Here is a 17,178-nt window from a genome sequence, read left to right as displayed (position 1 = left end):
GCAAGTTTGTACCTGTTAGCCATCGTATGAAAAATATCTTAATCGACCTGAATGGGAATAAGTTCCACGAGGAATTGTTGCCTATCGAACTAAATGGTTTCGACATCGTGCTGGGAATGGATTGGCTTAGCGCCAATGATGCTGAAATATTGTGTCGATAGAAGATAGTAAAAGTAAACCCACCAGGGAAGGAGTCATTTATGGTGTACGGGGACAAACGCAGGGTAAGTTCTGGAATCATTTCTCTAATGAAAGCCAAAAAGTGTTTGGCCAAAGGATGTGCATCATATTTGGCATTCGTGATTGACGCAAAGAGGGAGAAAAAGGAGATGAAGAGCATTCCTGTCGTGTGTGAGTATCCAGAAGTTTTTCCCGAAGATCTTCCTGGATTACCGCCTGATCGACAAGTAGAATTATGTATTGACTTGTTACCAGGAACCACACCAATAGCAAAAGCACCGTACCGACTAGCGCCAACAGAGATGAAAGAGCTTATGACACAACTTCAGGAGTTATTGGACAAAGGTTTCATTAGACCTAGTTCATCACCCTGGGGAGCCCCGGTGTTATTTGTAAAGAAAAAGGACGGGAGTATGAGAATGTGCATTGACTACAGAGAGCTGAATAAGGCAACGATAAAGAATAGATATCCATTGTCGAGGATTGATGACCTGTTCGATCAACTACAAGGTTCAAGTTATTTTTCAAAGATTGACCTAAGGTCAGGATATCATCAGCTGAAGGTGAGAGAGCAGGATATCGAGAAGACTGCATTCAGAACACGATATGGACACTACGAGTTTTTGGTTATGTCGTTTGGACTAACCAATGCTCCAACAGCATTCATGGATTTAATGAACAGAGTTTGTAATCCGTTCCTTGATAAATCTGTGATAGTGTTCATAGATGACATTCTGGTTTATTCGAAAAGCCAAGAGGAGCATGGCAGACACTTGCGCGAAGTGTTAGAAGTCTTGAAGAAGGAGAAGCTGTATGCTAAGTTCTCCAAATGTGATTTTTGGATCCGAGAAGTCCAATTCTTGGGTCACGTGGTCAACCAAGAAGGAATAATGGTCGATCCAGCATAGATCGAAGCTGTGATGAAGTGGGAACAACCAAAAAGTCCCACGGAGGTCCGAAGCTTTTTGGGATTAGTCGGATACTACCGAAGGTTTATCCAAGGATTTTCTTCGATCGCTACTCCATTAACAGCTTTGACTCACAAATGAGCTACTTATGCTTGGAGTGATAAGCACAAAGAAGCATTCGAGTTGCTAAAGAAGAAGCTATGTGAGGCACCGATTCTTTCTCTACCCGATGGAGTTAAAGACTTCGATGTCTATAGCGATGCGTCTGGTGTTGGGTTGGGTTGTGTTTTGACCCAAAGAGAAAAGGTGATAGCATATGCCTCTCGACAGCTGAAAGAGCATGAGGAGAACTACCCCACTCATGATTTGGAGTTGGCAGCGGTAGTATTTGCTCTGAAAATATGGAGGCATTACCTCTATGGCTCGAAGTGCAAACTTTTCACTGATCATAAGAGTCTCCAATATCTCTTTAGTCAGAAGGAATTGAATATGAGGCAGCGACGCTGGCTAGAATTACTTAAGGACTACGACTGTGAGATACTTTACCACCCCGGTAAAGCAAATGTTGTCGCTGATGCTCTCAGTCGGAAAGTCAATCTTGAAAGAAAAAGGCCAAGAGCGTTGAGAATAGAAGTTGTCTCGACAATTGTGGAGAGTATAAAGAAGGCTCAAGAAGAAGCTTCAGAGAAGAATGACCGAAAGGAGGAACGTTTGGGCAAAACGTTAGTGTTTGGTACAAACGGTCATGGACTGAAGGTATTCCAAGATCGTATTTGGGTACCTAAGTCAGGAGGAATAAGAGATCTTCTGATGGAAGAAGCTCACAAAACCATGTACTCGATTCATCCCAGTAGCAGTAAAATGTATAGGGACCTAAAACCCTATTACTGGTGGCCGACAATGAAGCTTGACATTGCGAAGTATGTGGCGGAGTGTGTGACCTGTGCGAGAGTCAAGGCACAACATCAGAAACCATACGGGAGTTTAGAACCCTTACATGTGCCTATGGGTAAGTGGGAAGACATCACTATGGATTTCGTCACTAAACTGCCCAGAACAAAGAATGGTCACGACATGATTTGGATGGTTGTTGATCGCTTCACTAAGAGTGCGCACTTCATAGCAGCCAATGAAAAATGGTCTATGGATAAGCTTGCGAATTCTTACGTGAAGGAAATTATGAGGCTTCACGGTGTTTCGTTAACGATTGTATCAGATCGTGACAGTCGTTTCACCTCAAGATTTTGGAGAAGTCTACAAGAGGAGTTGGGTACCAAGTTGTGTTTGAGTACAACTTACCATCCACAGACTGATGGTCAGAGCGAAAGAACGATACAAACACTTGAAGATATGCTGAGAGCATGTACCCTGTAATTCCATGGTAACTAGGATGAACATTTACCTTTTGTAGAATTTTCCTACAATAATAGTTTCCACTCGAGCATTAAGATGGCACCTTATCAAGCTTTGTACGGACAAAAGTGTCGTACGCCGTCTTGTTGGCTTGAGGCTGGGGAAAAGCAGTTTATGGGACCGGAGATAGTCCATCAAACTGCTGAAAAGTTGAAAATAATTAAGGAGAGAATGTTAGCAGCTCAGGATCGTCAAAAGAGCTATGCTGACAAGAAAAGAAGACCGATGACTTTTGAAGTTGGAGATTCGGTTTTGCTTAAAGTCTCGCCGTGGAAGGGACTTATAAGGTTTGGAAAAAGGGGAAAGTTAAGTCCAAGGTTTATTGGACCGTTTAAAGTTCTTCAGAGGATTGGGAACCAAGCTTACAAGCTCGAACTACCAGAAGAACTGAGTGGAATTCATAACACTTTCCATGTGTGTTATTTGAGGAAGTTCACGGGAGAAGTTCCCGACATGATTCCACTTTCGGAGTTGAGAATTGATGAGAACAAAAGGTTAATTGAAGAACCGGAGGCAATCGTTGACCGAAAGACTAAGAAGTTACGACGTAAGATGGTCAAATTAGTGCTTGTCCGTTGGAAACATGCGAATGGGCCAAATCTCACCTGGGAAACGGAGAGTGACATGATGAGTCGCTATCTGCATTTGTTTGTTGATGTGTGATTCCGGGGACGAAATCATTCTAAGGTGGGGAGAGTTGTAACGCCCGTGTTTATGGGCTAGGCATTAATGTTGTTGTAATAGTCTAGATTAACCTTTGTAAACTCATTTTGAAATAATAAGAATGTGTTATTTGAGTATTATGTGTTTTATGCTTAATCGTGTGATTTAATTGAATTAAGAATAAAAATAAGCGTAAAAATAAAATGTTAGATAAAACCGATATTTATGCATACAGGCGTAGTGGTTGTGACGAGGTTTGTGAATATATAAAGAATGCTGAAATCCGAGTTATAACGAAGAAGTTATGACTTGTCGAAGTTTCGCGACAGAACCGGCACGACGCTGAAGGACGTAAAATATGAATTTAAGATAGAGCGATATCTAGCCTTAGTTATCTAAACGGAAGTTGTAGAATACGTTAAACCGAAAGTGTGCATAAAAAGAACGTCTAAATCTGACTTCGCATGAGGAAGTTATGATTTTTCTAAGTTTCGACTTAGCGGTATGCAACCCGAAATCTCGAAATTGAGATCGAGTGATAATTGGTCAAAACAATCTAAACGAGAATCGAAGATCTCGTCGTTAGTAGTCCAACGGTAAAAAGACAGACGAAAACGGACGTCGGATGAAGAAGTTATGATTTTATAACGAAGTTTTCCTGTCCCGGCCTACTAAAAATAATATAATAAAAAAAATAAATTCAAAATTAGCCGACGGAGTCTAAACGAAAGTTGTAGAGCATAATCTCACCTTCGCGTGGATATAAAGAACGTCGAAAACGGAGATCGTATGCGAACGTTATGAATTTCTGAAGTTCAAGGCGCGCATCCCACAGGGGGAACGCCTCGCGTTCAAATGGGGAACGCCCCGCGTTCGGAGCCCAGAGCCTGTCTCGTCACCTGTCAAGTCTGAAGTTCGTAAGCAATGACGCACGGCGGAACGCGCTGCGTTCGGAGGGTCAGCCTCCCCCTATAAATAGAATGCAAGGTCTCCGGGATTTGTTGCTCATTTCTTATCTTTCTCTCCCATATTTTCCTCGTTTTGCGTGCAAGAGATACCCCGAAGCCCCGGTATTATTCCCGAGACCCGAGGCAAGTTCCGAAGCCCGAAGATCCCGAGAAGTAAAGTTTCCGAGCCGAGACTCTGCCCCGCGTAAAGCCCGGTTTTGGAGAAAACATCCCGGTTTCATCGAAGATTATTGTTTTTTTAGAGACGAGGTACTGTCCGATCATCGTGTTATCAAGTGAGTGTATATTTGTTTTCTTCTAACACATAGATATGAAGTATTCTTTATAAAATACGTGCTATGTGTTTACATATTATTTGTTTATTTGAACTAGTTGTTGAATGGATGTTTTGTATAGTTTTTAAGCTGAATATAAATGTATATATTTTTATCTACTAATATGTTGGGTAGAACATGGGTAGACAGTTGGTGTGCGAAGAAATAAAATGATGAGAGGCCTCGATGTCGTTGTTGATCTAGTCATCTAGCGGAGTATGGATGACGACCACAGACTCATTTTAGATAGTCCAGTGGAACACTAGCAGGCTCATAACCTGTAGGTGTTGTGAACGATGTATTCACCGGTGTACTCTATCCCCCTCATAGCTGCCTTTAGGACATCTATTGCTAAGGAAGCCCCTTTGCAGTAATGTCCGTCCCGATGAAAATCCTAGATTAGGTCCCTTGTAATAGTTGTTGTTTTAGGGACATAAAGTGAGGATAACGGGAATGGGTAATCGGGTTATTGTTGGTTGGTGAAATTAAATATAATTATTTATTGTGGGTTGAAAACCCTATATGCTCACCAGGCTCCCAAGCCTGACCCACCCAGTTTCTTTGTATTACAGGTAGTGACGCAAGGGCATAAGTTGGATGACATTGTCAATATATTTTTGGATTATAGACCTGTAGTTATGTAATTGTTGCAAGGTCTATTTTGTATTGTTTATGCTTTTGGTCTGTATCGGAACATGACATCCCGAGATTTTGTTATATAATGAAAAATACATTTCTTTATGAAATGCTTTGATAAATTCTTATCATATTTTGTTTTGGGAACAAATTCCACAACTCTTTTAATCAAAGGATTACTCTGATTTTATTTAAAAGCATAAATGAAATCGGTCTTTTCTGGCCGTGATTTTGGGGATGTCACATGGAAGGTAACTCACCTCGATGTCGTGTAGTGTCTGAACTGTCCTCTGCGTGAAGGTCGGCTCTCCTCGACTCCTCAATCCCTACACGACAACCTTCAAGTCATCAAACCGAACATACAACCCTAACCAGGGTCAATACCAAAACCAGGCCAAGTCAACACCCAGTTGACCTGACTCGCCGAGTTGGTCTACCAACTCGTCGAGTCCATACTCCACTAACTCGATCCAACCCCGACTCCACTCGTCGAGTCTAGCAAGAACTCGACGGGTTCTCCTTCATTCAAACCATCGGGACCATCTTCATCCGACTCGCCGAGTCATCCTTGAACTCATCGAGTTCATCTCCCTCATAAGAATGTGTCAAGTCTATGACTCGCCGAGTTGTATGAACAACTCGTCGAGTCTATCTTTAAAGATTGGGAGATTGCCTTGGACTCGCCGAGTCTGCTCATACACTCGCCGAGTCCCATGATTCCCAGGTCCCTTTTCGTGTCTAAACATCCACGGGACTTCCTCCCTAACAACTGGTCCATCAACAAAAAGGATTTGGTGGTCCATACACATCGACTCGCCGAGTCCCAAGAACAACTCGTCGAGTCCATCGTTGACCAACACTATACAGTCGATTTAAATGGGTCTTAACACCTCAAAACCATAGATCTGGCCCCCTAATGTCCATTTCATACGTAAAGCTCCAAACTTGGTACACATGCAAGGGGTCTTTGGCCCAAAAAGCCATAAAAGATGGCCTCCAAAGTGCATGGGGTGTTCATGGCAACAAAATGGGCACCTTTGTGCCATAAAACCCCCAATAGACCTGGATCTAAAGCATACACTGACTTCCAACACTAAATCCCAAATACAACCTCTCTAGGGCTTAGAAATATGAAGGAAAAGGCCCAAAAATCAAGATCTATAGACAAAGGTTCAGCTTCATACCTCCAATAAGCTGAAAATGAGCTTCAAACTCTGGAACGTCTTGTTTCCCCTTGGTCTCACAAGTTCCTTCCCTCTTCTCAAGCTTCACAACCCACCAAAAAGCACCAAAATGGCCTTAGAACACACAAAAACGTCTAGGGTTTCGATATGATGTCCTTTGGGAGTATAAGGGGCGATGGAGGCTGAGATAAGGTGTTTAAATAGGGTGCAAATCCTAAATTTAGGGTTTTACCCAAGCAGCACCTACTCGCCGAGTCAGTCTTCCGACTCGTCGAGTAGGTCACTTAAACTGTCCGCGGGTCTCGACTCTACTCGACGAGTTGGGCCTCCAACTCGTCGAGTCCCAGAGAAAGTACATACAATTATTGAATAAAATACATACCAGGAATCAGGTGTTACAATTTACTTGGAGCAACCTGAAGGTTTTGTGAGACCTGGATAGCAAAATAAAGTGTGTAGACTTATTAAATCCTTGTACAGATTGAAGCAAGCTTCTAAATAGTGGCATGAGAGATTTGACACCACTGTGACTGCTTTTGAATTTCATCATAATAGTGCTGACAGGTGTATTTCTTCCAAATGCACTTCCGAATACATAATTGTTATATGTCTTTATGTTGATGATATGTTGATTATTGGAACTCACCTAGAAGGTATTCTTGAGATGAAGAAATACCTATCCTCGAACTTTAAGATGAAAGATCTTGGAGAAGTTGATACAATTCTTGGTATCAAGGTGAAAAGGACAGGCGGTCAGATTTCTTTGACTCAATCTCATTACATAGAGAAAATTCTGACAAAGTTTCAACATTTGAATATTAAGGAATTCAACACTCCTTTTGATTCAAGTGTGAAACTAAATGTGAACTTTGGCCGGGCAGTGGATCAACTAGAATATGTGATTGCAATTGGAAGAATGATGTATGCAACATATTGCACTCGACCTGACATCGCATTCGCTGTAAGCAAAATGAGTCATTATACTGTAAATACGGAGCACTAGAAGGCAGTGGGTAGAGTACTGGGATACCTGAAAAGGACAAGTACTTTTGAGTTGAAGTATTCGTCATCAAATGGAATACTAGAAGGGTATTCTGATGCTAGCTGGATAGATCACACCGATGACTCAAAATCCTCAAGTGGTTGGATTTATACTCTAGTTGGCGGTGCTATTTCTTGGGCGAGCAAGAAACAGACATGCATAGCTCATTCAACGACGGAAGTAGAGCTAATTGCCTTAGCAGCAGCATGTAAATAGGCATAGTGGATTCGAGATCTACTTATGGATATCTGTATGTGGGATATTCCAATGCCATCTATACCCATGTACTGTGACAGTGAGGCCACATTGTCTAAAGTATATAATCTGGTATATAATGGGAGGTCGAGACATGTAGGTCTACGATATAATTTCGTGAGACGACTAATTGAAAGTGGTACCATCAAGGTTGTCTATGTCAAGACAAGTAGGAACTTAGCAGATCCGTTTACCAAACCTCTGATGAGAGATTTGGTCACATCTACCACGAAAGTCATGGGTCTAAAACCACAATAGAACCGCTTATTGATGGAAACCCAACTTGGCATTAGTGCTCCTAATTCTCAAGTTTAAAGGGTAACAATGAAGTCACTAACGATAGAAGGTACTATCATTAATGATAGATCCATGTGAGGTAGGATAGTACGTTGTTGCGAAGAGTGAGGTTGAGTTACGACTCTTAACAAAGTTTTGGAGGCACCTAAGCAAAGAAGATGTTGTAAAACTTTGCCTATATGATCTAGAGGTAGTGCCGCCTCAAGTGAAGATTAGTGGTTTATCTTCTAAAGGGTCATGAAAATGATTTATAGCGCATAGCCATATTAGCGCTCAGGGAGAACACAAAGACGACATGTGATGTGTGAGGGTAAACCGGAGAAGTCACAAGGTTCATGGTTTAAACCTATAAGGATACCATTGAAATGGTCTCTTCTTGTTTGTTCTCATTAAACTAGGGTTTAATCTTTGTGACACCCAAATGACTTCATGTGTTAGAGTGAAAGGAAACTTTCCAACTTGGTGGGGGATTGTTGGAAATTGTAGAGAAAATATTGCAAGTTGGAAAGTTTCCTCTATCACACATTGACGGGGGAAGAAACATTTAGTATGTTTATAATGTTTTTCCCTTGATAGGCCTTCAAAGGCTTTATTGGATCAAAGGAATGTGCCAAGACCACACACGCACGCCTAGCCTAGCCTAGTACTAGCCGACGTCGCGAGTGCGCAAAATGGCGCAATTAGGCGCACTTGGAACTTCACACGACACATCAGTCGTTGGGAGCTGAGGAGCTTTTTCTTTTGACGAGTTCGGGTCAAGTCGGTTTGACCAATCCCGTCAAATGGTTGACTTTGTGGATAATTAAGGTGACAAAATGTTCTAGGAGGCTCAGAAAATGGCTTGCTTGGAGAGCAATTCGTCGCCCTAGGGTTTCTATGGGCCGACCTATGAGGGCCATTTTCTGTCTTCTAGGGTTTCAACACCTATAAATCCAACTCTCTAGGATCCGTATTCCACACACGAACATTCAAGGCTCTCTTAGTATTCTTGGTGTTTTCTTCCCAATTTCTCAGTATTCACTTTGCGTTTATCGTTTTCCATTGGTGTTGGAAACTCGGTTTATCTACATTAAATAGTGAACACTACTTCTACCAAAGGATTCAACAAATTACTTATTGGAAAATAAACAAAAAGATGGTATGATTGAAATACTCAATTGTGAATTGACTTTGAAATCTAAAATATGCTAAAAAAACAAAGATAAAAACACTAAATAATTGAAAACTAACAATGAAATGTGTTGTTAGTCTGTTACTCTTATGTTCATCTTGGATATTCAAACTTCAGAACGAATTTTTGATATTTCAAACTCCTAATCCTAAAGCAAAGCTGTAAACATAAAAATCAGACCTATAAGCAAACTCTTGAATCAAAAGACATAAATATGATAACAAAGCTACAAATTTCAATAAGAAAAATACTTTCTCAGACACAAAAGCAAATGTTGAACTCTAACTCCCACAAACAAATCGCTTATTAACAGTCGACAAGATAAGTACGACAACACCCGTTGTAGAGCTGATACCAATTTCAAAAGAAGAATACGACTACGAGAGGAGAGATGATGACAGTCGACTTGGAAAGGAACAGTCGACTTCTACATCAATCTTTTTTCTAGCTTAGATTGTAAAAAAGAAATCAGAAACTTATTATAGGAATTAGGGATTACCGATTTGGATTAAAGATGGCAGTCGACTCCTCGATTCCATAATATTTGTTTTCTAGGCGTCGATTACACTCTCAAGGCCGCTTCAACTAATTTGATTTTGCGACTCATACTCATTGCATCTAGACTCCTCCAGTCGACATGAAGAAAATTATGGGCCTAAATGATATATAGTATTAATTAATGGGTTAAATTTATGCCCACTCTTAGTTGCTGCCCTGGGCCATAGCCCATCCCGCCCAGGTATCAGGTCGGACCTGTTTCTGACCAATTCATCTTTTTAGGAGCCATTGGTTTTGAATTATCAAGCAAAACAAATGTTTGATTGTGAATAAAATGAAAGAGGAATTGTGTGAGTAAAATGAAAGAAAAATTGTGGTATCTATAGAAGATGTTTAATAGTGTTTGGAAGGTGAAAATTAAAAAAGAAAGAAAGAAAGAAAGAAAAAATATGAACGTTTGAATGAGCCGTTACTCACAATCGATTTCATTGGGCGTTTAGAATCGTGATGGCCACTAGGAATTACCACGAAACGGACGAACCACGACCCGTCGGGATGGTTTACACCGCCGTGGTCCGTTGCCACCTCAACCACGGACGTGTTCGTGGGTTGTATACCGGACGGCCTAAGGGTTCTTTCTTCTCTTTTAACATATATTAAAAGTTTTTTTTTCTTCCTTTCTGATTTAAAAACCGAAGATTATAAACAATATTTCTCAATCCTGACTTGACTTCCTTCTTTTTATTTTTAATGTACATTCGTATATAACTTCTATGTTATTTTTAACTTGTTTTTAAAAAATTTCAAAATAATAAAAGCTGAATATTATATATAATATATAATAAATTATACAACGAAATAGAATTAAGCGGTATTTCAAATAAGACAAATATTAAAAAATTAAACGGCAAACATACATGTAATTTTCTTGTTATTCTTTTCGTTTTTCTAAAACGTAACTTTTAATTTTTTATAATAAAATTTATGTTTTATTTTAATTAATATTAATGGTTTTTATTAAATGCTAATATTACTCCCTCCGTCCCAAAATTATAGTTCATCTTTCCTTTTTGGTTTGTCCCAAAATAATAGTTCACTTTTAAAAATAAATAACATTTTTACCAAAATATCCCCTTATTATTACTTAAACAACTAAGCATTTAATGGAACATTAAATGCAAAGTAAGGACAAAATTGTCATTTTATAATATAAAGTTAGTGGTAATTAATGATTTCTTAATCTGTGTTTTTTGTCTGTAGACAATAATTTTGGGACGGAAGGAGTAATATTCATAGGTTAGAACATCACCGTACTCCACTTATAAGCAAATATTGACAATAATAACAAATGTTTATGTAACATCTATATTCAAAAACATCATCATATTCTTTAGGGAATATTACTTATTAAGGTAATTAACTTTTCGGTTTGTTTACATCTGGGTAACTACCTTTTTTTTGTACACATCTTGGTAACAAACTTGTTGAAGGTGTTCACATATGACAATTATGACCTGCTATAGCAGGTTACATCCTAAATGTGAACACTTTTAACAAGTCCGTTACCTAGACGTGTACAAAAAAAATAGTTACCCAAATATGAACAAAACGAAAAGTAAGAGTAAATTACAGGAATGGTCCCTGTGGTTTGAGGGAATTTGTGTTTTTGGTCCCTAACTTATTTTTTTAATTCGGATGGTCCCTACTGTTTAATTTTTTTGCGTGTTTGGTCTCTGTCTTGCCTAAAAAGACTATTTGTGCCCTTATTAGTTTATTTTTTAATTAGTTTTCTTATTTATGTATTTATTCTTTATATATTTAAAAAAATTAATAAATACCACATATCTGTATCTTCTCACCATCCCATCTCTCATCCTCCTCAACTTCTATTTATTTTTCATCTTTAGTGATATCGACGTCTTCACCATCCCTTTTTTTTCGGTCGTTCAACTCCGTCGAATCAACACCACAACCCACTAAAGATGAAGAGACAGTGGGTTATGCTGTTGGTTCGCTAGAGTTGAAGGACCAAAAAAAGAAGGCCGGTGAAGACGTCGATGTCATTAAAGATGGAAAAGAAATAGAAGTTGAGGAAGATGAGAGATGAGATGGTGACTGACGAGACCCAAATTAAATTTCTCAAATGTGGTTTCAGGTTTACGGTGAGGAGATACATATATGTGGGGTCTATTAATTTTTTTAAATATATAAAAAATAAATACATAAATAAGAAAATTAATTAAAAAATAAATTAATAAGGTCACAATAGTCTTTTTAGGTAAGACAGGGACCAAACGCGCAACAAAAATAAACAGTAGGGACCATCCGAGTTAAAAAAATAAGATAGGGATCAAAAACACAAATTCCTCAAACCACAGAGACCATTCGTGTAATTTACTCTTACTTTTCGTTTTGTTAATATTTGGGTAACTATTTTTTTTTAAACATCTAGATAACGAACTTGTTAAAAATGTTCACATCTAGGATGTATCCTGCTACAGCAGGTCATAATGGTCATATGTGAACACTTCCAACAAGTTTGTTACCTAGATGTGTAAAAAAAAAATTACCTAGATGTGATCAAACCAAACAGTAAAGTTGATATATTATTTCAAACTTAATCCATTTAATTGGAGAAACATTGTCGATGGGGGATTTTAATGAGATGTTGCCATTGACACCTAATGAAATGGTCAAAACCACTGCTCAAAACCACCATTTGGGTTAAAACCCAAATTGAAATGACAGCTTATTCAAACATATTATATCAACCTATTAAACAATTATATATTAAAACCATTGTCGATTCTGGCCAAAACATAGCAAAATACGTTACCAGTTAGGTAATTTATACTTTTTAATTATATGGATACTTAATATGTTAAACGTCATGATTGCAAAGTCAAAAACCATAATTTCAAAATACCACTTTTAATAAAAAATAAAAATATAATGCAATGATAGAAATAAATAGATACAAAACATTATTATAAACAAATAGATAAATAGTCCCTTCTTATTTCTTTCGTTTAGCATTGTCACTTACATACATCAAGAATTTAACTATAAAGAATCGTCCACAAAAAATCATCCATTGCTTTGTAAGAAGAACCATCAACACTTGCTCTTATCAATCTCCCAACTTCACTTGCTTTTCTTCTCATATCATTCCCTTTTCCCTCCTCACTTTTATCCAACACCACCTCTATAACATTCTTCACCTTCTCTTTCACAATTTTCCCATGCACCCCTCTTGTCAACACCACACAAACACCCATCTCCTCCACCAACATCTTGGCATTATACCCTTGTTCTGCCGCCAACGGCCACCCAATCATCGGAACCCCTTGGCTGAGACTCTCCATCACCGAATTCCACCCACAATGGCTCAAGAAAGCTCCGGTTGATGGGTGGCAAAGTATCTCTAACTGTGGTGCCCAACCATGCACCATCAATCCTTGTTTCCCAATTCTATCCTCAAAACCCAAAGGCAACCATTCGGGTTTAAACTCGCCTTTGAGATCAAACCCGATTGGTGGCCTAATCACCCAAATAAAAGGCTTCTTGCTCTCTTCAAGCCCTTTTGCTAATTCCATCATTTGGGTCTCACTTATTGTGTTTTGAGATCCAAATGAAATGTAAAGCACCGAATCTTGAGGGTGAGAATCTAACCATTCAATGCATTCTTCGGGTCGGATAACAGGTTGTTTTCCGGATCTTCGACCGACAATACCCGAACCCGGATTGTTTTTCAACATCTTTTGTGGAAGGAGTGGGCCAATACACCAAACAGGGAGTTTTATGTAATTTCGCAAGGTCTCACATCCCATGATCTCTATCTCTTCAACTGTATTACACAACCAGCCTTTCGATTTGAGCGAAAGAGAGATTTGAGGTTGGAAGAATGTAGACCATTCATCTTTACCATCAGCAGCAATAAGATAACTATGTAGCTGCGTGATTGAAAACCGGCAAGATTCCGGGAACCCGGGCACCGGAAATTCGTCGTGGGTTCCGCCATCTGTGAGGTTCCGGTGAGGAAGATTCATCCAGATGGAACTGTATGCGGCTGAGCCGTACGCGCCGCCGGTGGTGAATGAGTAATTAACAGTACCAAAAGAGTTTGCTACCTCATTAGCCCAACCCATGAACACGTCCGAAATTATACATACCGGCGGACTTCCTTCGTCGGAAATGACATCGGAGATGAGCCCACGTAGCGGGGTTTCAAGGGCTGTGGAAGCGTGGAACAGTTTGATGATTTGGGTGATGGGTAGGCCATCGGTGTTTTCAGAGTTGGGAGGGAGGCCGTGGTCGGAGCTGTTGAAAGGGAGAGATTTAAGGTGGATTTGGTGGGGCGGAGAAGGGCCGTTGGCGATGGCTGAGCGGAGGTAGTTGATGTTGAGAGGGCTGTTGACGATGGTGATGGTGAAGATGGGGTTGTGGTGGAGGATTCGGTGGGCTAATTCCAAGAAGGGTATCAGATGACCTTGCGCCATGAATGGCACCATTACTATGTGTTTATGCACTTGAGCTTCCATGGCTGAAAAAATGCACCAAGTTTTTTGTTTTAGAATAATAAATATCGCATGTGTTTATGTAGTGGAGTTTCCAATGACCTTAGGCCATTAATGGCACCATGACTATGTGTCTATCTCTAACACCAAAGAAACAACGTTCAATTTGAGAATGAATACATTTTTTTTTGTCGTTTTCTTTTTGTTTATGGGTTGTTTCTTGTTTTGTTTTGCTTTGTAATTAACATTTAGAGATGTGGGTGTGGATGTTATTAGGAGAAAAATAAAGGAAACGTTGTTACCAAATGTTATGGTGGTAACGGGAAGTAACGGGATGCCTTTAACATGCAATAACATGGGATAACATAGGAGAGGGGCGGTGTTCATTGGCGTTATTAGGTGTTATTAGGCATAATAACGGGAGTGAGCGTTGACCACTCCGAGTAACCTTATGGTCTTGTGTGTGTTTCTTGCTTTGGTGTGTTCTTAAAGTTAAGTTGGAACTTTTGTTCCTTTTACAAAATATCATCACATATCTTGTTTGATGGGTTCTTAATAATTGATTTTAGGGAAAATGACTTATATGAGTAACTATGTTTTAAAATCGTTCAATAAATATCATTCAAGTTTGGTGTGTCCAAAAAACACCATCCAAGTAAAGTATTTGTACAAAAAACACCAACAAAGTACATTCTTTGTTCAAATTTGACCTTGTGGTAACTGACAATTACCGGTAAAAAATAAGTAAAGAAAAAAAAAACAAGAGGAAATGACTGAAAGTGGTAACTATGTTTCAAAATCGTTCAAAAAACACCATCAAAGTTTGGTATGTTCAAAAAACACCATCCAAGTAAACTTTTTGTACAAAAAACACCAACAAACTATATGTTTTGTTCAAATATTATCCACCGGTAACTGACTCTTACAGGTTAAATGATGATTTGGCTTGACTATTATGACATGACACAATAATTATTGACAAAACAATAAATGATATATTCCTCCTTTAAAAATCGATTTAGGGTTTCTTCATGAACGAATGACTTCTTCTTCTCCTATGATTGCTATTTTTCTTCTAAAGTGATGATCTCGAATTCAAGTCCACAATCCTAATTCTTGACTTATGGCAAAAAGGGCTCCTTTACCCCTACCTCAATGGGCCTCCTCCCCCTAAGGCCCAAATCCATAAAAAGCCCAAAAAGGCATCCAAACCCAACTACAAGGCCTCTAAGGCCCAATATGGCCCAAGAACCCCCAACATGGCCTTAAGCCCAAAAAATGACCTGCTACAACCAGATGGGCCAGAGCCTAACTTAAACAAGTCTATGCATACGCCCAACATATGCTGAAGCCTCTGCGATCCGGATTTCAAGCCAGTACGCCCGACGTACTCCTAGCATACGCCCAACGTACTCGGCTAGGGTCAAGAACCGTCAATCTTCTAAAGGCCATAACTTATTCACCCTAGCCGAGTACGCTGGGCGAACGCCATAACTTCTTCCGATGGCCATAACGAAATCGGACTTAGAATGAAGAAGTTATGGCCTTCGGAAGATTGGCGGTTCTTGACCCTAGCCGAGTACTCTAGGCGTACGCTAGGAGTACGTCGGGCGTACTGGCTTGAAATCCGGATCGTAGAGGCTTCAACATATGTTGGGCGTATGCATGGACGTATTTAAGTTAGGCCTCGGGCCCACCTGATTGTAGCAGGTCATTTTTTGGGCTTAAGGTCATGTTGGGGGTTCTTGGGCCATATTGGGCCTTAGAGGCCTTGTAGTTAGGCTTGGATGCCTTTTTGGGATTTTTATGGATTTGTGCCTTAGGGGGAGGGAGGCCCATTAAGGCAGGGGTAAAGGAGCCCTTTTTGCCATAAGTCAAGAATTAGAGTTTTGGACTTGAATTCGAGATCATCACTTTAGAAGAAGAAGAGCAATCATAGGAGAAGAAGAAGTCATTCGTTCATGAAGAAACCCTAAATCGATTTTTAAATGAGGAATATATCATTTATTGTTTTGTCAATAATTATTATGTCATGTCATAATAGTTAAGCCAAGTCATCATTTAACCTGTAAGAGCCAGTTACCGGTGGGTAATATTTGAACAAAACATATAGTTTGTTGGTGTTGTTTGTACAAAAAGTTTACTTGGATGATATTTTTGAACATACCAAACTTGGATAGTGTTTTTTGAACGATTTTGAAACATAGTTACCCCTTTGAGTCATTTCCTCTTGTTTTTTTTTTCTTTTACTTATTTTTTACCGATAATTGTCGGTTACCACAAGGTCAAATTTGAACAAAGAATATACTTCGTTGGTGTTTTTTTGTACAAATGCTTTACTTGAATGATGTTTTTTGGACACACCAAACTTGAATGATATTTTTTGAACGATTTTGAAACATAGTTACCCATATAAGTCATTTTCCCTTGATTTTAACTATGAAGGAGTGTTTGTTCCAACAAACACACTAACATATTGTAATTTTTAACATATATTTTTGAGTTCAAAAGTGTGATTTTTTTTATTTTTTTATTTTTTTATTTTTAAGAATGGGTATAAAAATGGAGCAAAGTATGTGAAGAATGCTGACCAGTAATCAACTAACTGGATATAGTAAAAGGGAGCACATCACTTTCATAAAGTTGATGTTTAAGTTGAGTACGATGACAATGTTATATAAATTAGAGTAAATTATAGTTTTGGTCCCTATGGTTTGATCAGATTTGTACTTTTGGTCCAACTTTTGAAAAATAGACAAAATACATCTTTGTGGTTTAAAGAAATTACACTTCCCATCCCTTATCCATATATAAAGACATTTTTACCCTTACTAATATCATTTTTATTTTCTCTTTATTTATACCTTTTACATAATTGAAATGTCATGGGACCCACCTTTATCTCCCCACCCTCCCCCCCCTTTTTCTTTCCCATGCAACCATCGTCTCTCTATTCTCTTGTCTTTCTCCTCTTCGACTTTTCGGCGAGATTGCGCTGTCATCCACCATTGACATCGCCCCTCCTCACAATATTTCCTTTCACTCCTTCTTCATCGTTGTTTACTACAAGAATCACCGTCGACGGTTCCACATTTAAGAACACAGGTGAACGACACTCACTCCAACGCTACA

General features: G+C 39.1%; 1 pseudogene; it reads right to left on the bottom strand.

Annotated features, from left to right (window-relative positions):
• Positions 1-12,490: 12,490 nt before the first annotated feature.
• On the bottom strand, positions 12,491-14,159 carry LOC145137370 (UDP-glycosyltransferase 92A1 pseudogene; annotated as a pseudogene).
• Positions 14,160-17,178: the final 3,019 nt, after the last annotated feature.

This window comes from Lactuca virosa, chromosome 9 (genome assembly GCF_052849685.1).
Source record: "Lactuca virosa cultivar CGN04683 chromosome 9, Lactuca_virosa_CGN04683_v6, whole genome shotgun sequence".
NCBI classification, from domain to species: domain Eukaryota; kingdom Viridiplantae; phylum Streptophyta; class Magnoliopsida; order Asterales; family Asteraceae; genus Lactuca; species Lactuca virosa.
This window is presented reverse-complemented; position numbering and strand designations above follow the sequence as displayed.